Here is a 7509-nt window from a genome sequence, read left to right as displayed (position 1 = left end):
TCCCCACCACTATGTAACCCTGACTGGCTTCAATGTCACAGAGATCCCCACCACTATGTAACCCTGACTGGATTCAGTGTCACAGAGTTCACCTACCATCTAGTTTCTAACCTGACCTTTAAAAAATGAATTTTGTGACTTTTAAATCATGTTATTTTAAAGAATAAACACATAGAACTAACTCACTATTTTACAGATGATATCTATACAAAACACATCTACACAAATGTATATATTTTGTAGTATATAAGGAAAGATAATAACAGTGATATTCTCTGGGAGGTTGTAGTTAACTTAAACGTTCTTTTTTATAGTTGGTTTTTCTTTTTTTTTTTTTTTGAGGAACTGGGAATGTGGTTCAATGTGGAGTGCTTGTCTAGGCTCTGTTCAATCCCAGCATTGCAGAAAATGGGGTGTGGTGTGCAAGTCTATAATCCCAGCACTCTGGAGGAAGAGGTTGAAGGAAGGAATTCCGAGGTAATTTTTGGCTATGTTGTAAGCTGGAGACCAGCCTGGGATACAGGAGACCCTTCCCAAAGGGAGGGAAATTGTTTTCTGTGTTTAAATATTTTTTTTGTGCAAAACTTGCATTATTTTTCACATAAGAAAAAAAGTATTTTATTTTTAGGAAAGATACTTACTTTTAGGAAAGATGCTTAAAAAGGTAATTCAGAGGTCCTGTAAAGTGGCTTACCAATAAAGGTGCTTGCCACCAAGCCTGAAGACCTGAGTTGGGACCAGGGGGCCACACGGGAAGGAAATACCCGAGTCCTTGTAAAATTGTCGTTTGTCTCACATGACACCATGGCATGCCCACATCTAAACACAATATAAATAAACGTGCTCAAAAATTGAAATCTCTCCCACCTGGCTCAATCTTACCATTCTTTCCCTACAAAATACGAAACAATCTATGATTCAAAACAGCTATTGACATATACGTTGGTTGTCCTGTTTAGTCTGACTTGTTACTGGGGACTGCAATGGCTGTTTCTCTTTCACAGAATGGTGGTGAACCTCACTTAGCTAGGAACAAATTGACTGACTGGATCTGTACATTAGATAAAGATGTACTTTTTAACCTAAACCTTAGAAAGCATTTCCTAGCCCTTAATTCATTGAAGGCCTGCCTCATTAAAACACTTTTGGTTTTAAAGACTTTTCACAGGTCCACAAACAAAACTCAGAAGATTGATTGCACCCATAGAAAGCATGGGACACCTTCTGGGAATAAGTAATATAAGTGATATGTAAGAAAAACAGCAGCAGACCACAGTATGGTACATGGGGCAGGTCCCTGGAGCAGTGCATTGTGGATGACAGATGCTGAGAAGATGTACCGAGACTAACTGAGGGATGCCACCGGGCTTGGATAAAGCATGAGGCTCGGTTGACCAGGCAGACAAAGCAGAACCTGCTGCTAGCTCGAAGGTGTCCTCTACCCGGCTGTAAACTACCACACACACACACACACACACACACACACACACAGACTTAGTTCTCCTGAATCGCTTTCTCTACTTGATTATAGTTCAGATCAACTAGACCCAAAAGGTTTTTTAAATTTCAGTGTTAATACTGTTTTAATCATTGTTATAGAAAGTTAGTGTTTGAAACTTGGAGAAAAGATCAAATGATCACTTACTGCAGCTTCTTATACATGTTACTTAAAGATTTTCCTGGGAGAAAAAAAATCTAATTGGAATGAGAGGAAAATAGAAATAGAAAATTTAGCAGATGCGGGTCATTAATACTCGGTGGGAAGTGTCTATCTTGAAGAAGGGATTCAAAGACATTTCTTGGTCTTTACTCCAAATTTCTTCCTTTTGTGGTGGTTCAAACCAAAATCCCCAGCTCTGTCCCCAGCTCTTCTCCTCCCTTCAGTCCAGCATTCAGCCCACCAGCACGTGGTCCCATTTACCCTTCCTACGTACACTGCTTCCTTGACTTCTCACCGTCTCAGTGCCAACATCTCTTGTATGAGCAATACAAAGACTCCTAATGCATCTCCCCCGACCCTCACCCCTGCAGTGCTCTCCATGCCCCCCCTGACCCTCACCCCTGCAGTGCTCTCTATGCCCCCCCTGACCCTCACCTCTGCACGTGCTCTCTCTCCATGGCAGCCAGACGTGAAGCATCAATGAGGTCATGCACACCTCCTCCCTGCTGAAAGTCTGAGCACCTTTCACCCAGAGTAGGTACTTGATGTAGGCCCAGCGAACCTGTCTCTTCCTCCTTCTCTGTTCCAGGCCCGGGATCTCCATGATATTTCTTGTTCTCCAGATGTTTCCTGCATACACGGACCTTGCATAAGGACTTCCCTGGGTTTTTGTTGTTTAATTTTTGCACCCACCACCAAGTGTTTTTGATCACCCACAGCATGCAACTGTGCCCAAATACACTATTGCAGGAGGATCCCCCCACCAGCCGCATCCAAAATGGCATCTTGAGCCTGCTCTCTTTCCTATTCTCTGATGGTCCTTATCCCAAGCTGCATGTGCCATTTTAATGCACGTGTCTTCTGTCTGCCACGGAAAGGCAGACGCCACCGAGAAGAATATGGTCTTTCTTGTTACCTACTGTGAGGGTAGTTATTGACGTAGAGAAGTCACTCAAAACACATCTGTAGAATTAATGGGTGGTTTCATCTTTATCCTTTCCTCTCTGAGACCGAGTTTGGGGCTAAGGGCCCACATGAAAGCCACTGCCTGGAGGGACAGTAAGTCTTCAAGCAGCCTGTGCTGAAGGGACACGCTGCATGTTTGTCATGAATCAATGTGGATGTTTCAGTGGTACCCGTGGATATTTGGGTTGTTTCTCTGGCCACCTAAAGAGTACTGTATGAAAGGCTATACCACAGTCCTGTAATCACTTAATGCAAGTGCTTACTGCCCCCTACAGGTGGTTATCTTGTCGAAGCCAAAGACTCACCTATATTCCGCAAGTGATTGGCATATAGATCATCTGTAAAGCTACTACTGAATTGAATAAAGTCCATGATTTTCAATTTAATGCATGGGTTATGTTTTTTAAAAAATCTCATTGTATATGTATGTGTGCATTTGAAATATCTAGTTTGAAGTTATCAAACATGAGGGATGTCAATTCTCTCCGGGTTAATTTATTGCAACTCCAGTGAAAATACATAACACTGTTTTATTATTACTTTATCTCTTCATTTTGAGACAGGATCTCACCATTTAGCTCTGGCTGGCTTGGAATTCACAGATATCCACCTTCTTCTGCCTCCCAAGGGCTGGGATTAAATGTTTGTGGCACCGTGCTTTTTTGATTTTTGTGCGTCTCTGTGTGTCAAGTATATGCATGTGAGTGCAGACGCCTGTGAAGGCCAGAGGCACTGGACTCCACTGGGTGGGGGTTATAGGTGGTGGTAAGCTGTCTGAGGTGGGTGCTGGAAACAGCTTGGGTGTTTGGGGAGGGCTACAGCCCCCAAGCTAGTTGTTACTAAGCCTTATGTGAAAAGATAAGGAATACAGGGAAGAACAGTTGAGAGAATGATAGAAAAGGGATTGTTGAAAGGACCTGGCCTTGCTAGATGCTGAGATAGGCTGCTCACTCCTGTACGCAGGGCATTCCCATTCTTGAATTGAAAGCTTGTCAACATTTAAACCCCAGTCCTAACAAAAACAACTCTCCAATGGAAACTGGTGCTGAAATCTGCATGGGACAGCCCGTGTCACCAACACCCAGGAAAGCGTTAGAAAGTGTGACTGTGAGACACGACACCCTGCCAGAAGCTAAACACACCATGAGCCTCCCTGATTGAGATGGAGTGTCCCTCGGCATGACCGACAAGAAGACCATGGGAGTAGGAAAAATCCCATAAGCAGAAATATACATGGATGGGAAAACCTACATGAAAAAGTGGCAGCTCGGACCAGAGGGCAAAGCTGAACATTGTAATCAATACAGGGTGGAGATGGGAGAGTCAGGAGTTCAAAGTCACGCTCAGCCAGATAGTGAAGTCCAGGGAAGTCTGGACTGCCTGAGACCCTGTCTAAACAAACAAACAAACAAACAATTAGTGCTGTTCAAGTTATATGTTTGGAAATAAGAAAGAATTAATCCATGCCTCATACTAAAGTTCACATAGACATAGATCAACAGCAAACTGTGGACAATGCAAATAGGAAAAAAAACCCCACAGGCTCCATTTTCCCAGACTCTAAAGGTTATAACGAAAAGGACTGAGATCTTTGACTATATACAATTAAAAAAGTGGCATGACTAAAACGTTACCATAAACAAACTTCAAAAATGAGCAGCAAATATATTTGTAAGATACACCACATATTATGGTATCATATGCTTTTAATCCCAGCACTCAAGAGGCAGAGGTAGGCAGATCTCTGAAAGTTCAAGGCCAGCCTGGTCTAGTGAGTGAGTTCTAGGATATTCAGGGCTGTGTAGGGAGACTGTTGCCTTGAAAAACCAAAATAAAATGAAATAAAATAAAAAGATGATATTCCTAATATCTAACGAACTTTTAATATTATAGGGGTAAAGAACACAAAACCTAATGGAAAATGGAAAACTACATTAACAGACACTTCTGGTAAGAAATGGAGAAGGGTGTTTTAGTTTATTTGTCAAATAGGAGCTCAGTCACTTGTGTCACGCTCACTAGCAAAGAGAAGGAAATATTATATGAGAGTTTAATAGAAGTTAGAAGTATGGGCAATGAAACACAGAACGGTATGGTGCCCAGAGCTGGGAGGAACAGTAGCCATTGTCTCCTGTTTTAGTTAGGGTTTCTATTGCTGCGAAGAGACACCATGACCACAGCAACTCTTGTAAAGGAAAACATTTAATTGGGTAGCTTACAGTTTCTGAGGTTTAGCCCATTATCATCATGGCAAGAAGCATGGTGGCATGCAGACAGACCTGGTGCTGAGAAGGAGCTGAGAGTTCTACATCTTGATCTGCAGGCAACAGAAGGAGACTGTGAGCCACACTGGGTGTAGCTTGGGCATATAGACCTCAAAGCCTGCCCCCATAGTGACACACTTCCTCCATCCAGCAAGGCCACAGCTTCTAATAGGGCCACTCCCTCTGGAGTCTATGGGGACTCCAAACCACTACACCACCCAAAGAACACAGGGTAGGCAAGTGGAGAGGGCAGAGTCATGAAGTCACACCACATGATGAGCTTTGAGAATAAACCTTACCTCACTAACCTGCCAGGGTTACCAAGTGACTGTACTAAACTGCATATTAATAAAGTCCATATCTGATACCTGGGATATAGATCAGGAGTATGAGAGAAACATCATCTGGGGAGACAAGAGGGTGCTACCCAGAACATTGATTATTTCAAGCACAGAGTCCAAATGACCTCAAGCTATCACAATATAGAAGATGAGGCTGAGGCTATCCCTCTTTTTTTTTTGCAGAGTGAGGTTGGATATTTATTTAGTGGGTTATGGAGGAGAAGGGACAAGGGGAAAAAGGAGAGAGAGAGAAGAAAGAAGAAAGAGGAGAGAGAGAGGAGAGAGAGACAGAGAGAGAAGAGAGAGAGAGAGAAGCTGCCTCTTTGAGCGGGAGACAGAAAAAGGAGAGGGTATCCCTCTTTTAAGAACAGACCTGGCCTGATGTGGTGGTACATATCTTTTATCCCAGTGCTCAAGAGGCAGAGGCAAGTGGATCTCTGAGTTCACAGTCAGCCTGGTCTATAGAGTGAGTGAATTTCAGGATTCCCAAAGCTACACAGAGAAACACTGTCTCGAAAAACAAAACAAAAAAAGAAAGAAAGAAAGAAAGAAAGAAAGAAAGAAAGAAAGAAAGAAAGAAAGAAAGAATAACATAACAGGCCTGGACAGAAAAGTTAAATGCCAGCTAAATCTTTCTCATTACTGGGGTTTACTATAATACCATAACCATAATAATAGAGCAATGGCAGAGCGAAGACACCCGGACACTCTTTCAAACTAACCCCACAGGGACAGACCCTAAACCATCTTTCTTTGTGTCCGGTTGTTTAGGGAAATAGATTGGTTTTGGGTCCAGATTCAGCTGGCAAGACTGTCTGAAAGAGGTATTCTCTACACTGGTTTTGTCCTGTCCGCATATCTGCAAGAGATGGTCATAATACATTCAAATGATTTGAGAAAACCCAGCCCAACGTGGGCTGCCTCACTCCCTACTGAGAAGGTCCTGAACTGTGCAAGAGCTGGTTAAATCCAGTAGAATCCAGCAGTCACATGAGCTCTTGTGCAGCCATTTCTCTCTGCTCTTGACTGGATGTCAGATGGCTGGGTAGTTCCTGGTGCTTTGATTTCTCTACCTGGAATTGCAAGCTTTACTTTTCTTTTCTTCCCTAACTTGTTTGTTCTGTTCTGAGAAAGACGTTCCCTGGGCTACCCTGCAACTTGCTAGTAAACCAGGATGGTCTTGAACTCATAGAGATCTTCCTGCCTCTGCCTGCTTTTAACAGCGCTTGTCGGGGCCTGGAGAGATGGCTCAGAGTTAAGAGCATTGCCTGTTCTTCCAAAGGTCCTGAGTTCAATTCCCAGCAACCACGTGGTGGCTCACAACCATCTGTAATGGGGTCTGGTGCCCTCTTCTGGCGTGCAGCATACACATAGAAGGAATATGGTATACATAATAAATAAATATTTAAAAAAAACAGCGTGTGCCACTGAGACTGGCTTCTAAATTGCTTTTTGTCAAGGTATTTTCCCATATTAGTGAAAATGGAGCACACAGTAAGAGTCCCCTCCTCACCTGGATGCAGGTAGTTGCAGGCACTGTACTAATGTTTGCTAATCCCAGAGACATTGACCTTCAAGAATTTTTGACCAAAAAATTAGGATTCCAAAGAGACTCCCAAAATCTCTTAAGTTATACAGCGGTGGGTTTTGTGTGTGTGCTTTGTTTAGTTTTTTTTTTTTGTTGTTGTTTGTTTGTTTTTTGTCTGGCTGTCTGTTTTACCTTCCTTCCATGTTAAGCTGGAGAGATTTTTGTCAGCTTGATGCAAGCTGGAGTCATCTGGGAAGAGATGCCAGGTGAAGAACTGTCTCCCTCTGAAGGCCTGTGGGGCAAGTGCATGGGGCCATTTTCCTGGTGCATGATTGATGATGAAAGTCCCCGCCCGCCCCAGGCTGTGCTGAGGCTGGGCTGGTGGTCCTGGGTTCTTTAAGAAAGCAAACTGAACAAGCCATGGGGGTCAAGCCAGTAAGCAGCACCCTCCGTGGCCTCTGCTTCAGCCCTTGTCTTCAGGGTCCTGTCCTGACTTCCCTTGGAGACACACTGCAACTGTAAGATGAAATAAACACTTTCTTCCCCTAAACTGCTTTAGATCAAGTATTAGATCACAGCAACAGAAAGCAAATTAATTCAACTAATTCAAATGCTTTTAACTGACAACTTCCCATTGAGGTAAATAGTTTCCCTTCCTTCCTTCCTTCCTTCCTTCCTTCCTTCCTTCCTTCCTTCCTTCCTTCCCTCCTTCCTTCCTTCCCTCCTCCCTTCCTTTCTTCCTTCCTTCCT

The sequence above is a fragment of the Microtus ochrogaster genome, linkage group LG4, assembly GCF_000317375.1.
Source record: "Microtus ochrogaster isolate Prairie Vole_2 linkage group LG4, MicOch1.0, whole genome shotgun sequence".
Taxonomy (NCBI): domain Eukaryota; kingdom Metazoa; phylum Chordata; class Mammalia; order Rodentia; family Cricetidae; genus Microtus; species Microtus ochrogaster.
The sequence above is the reverse complement of the archived record's forward strand: the minus strand, read 5'-3'. Positions refer to the sequence as shown.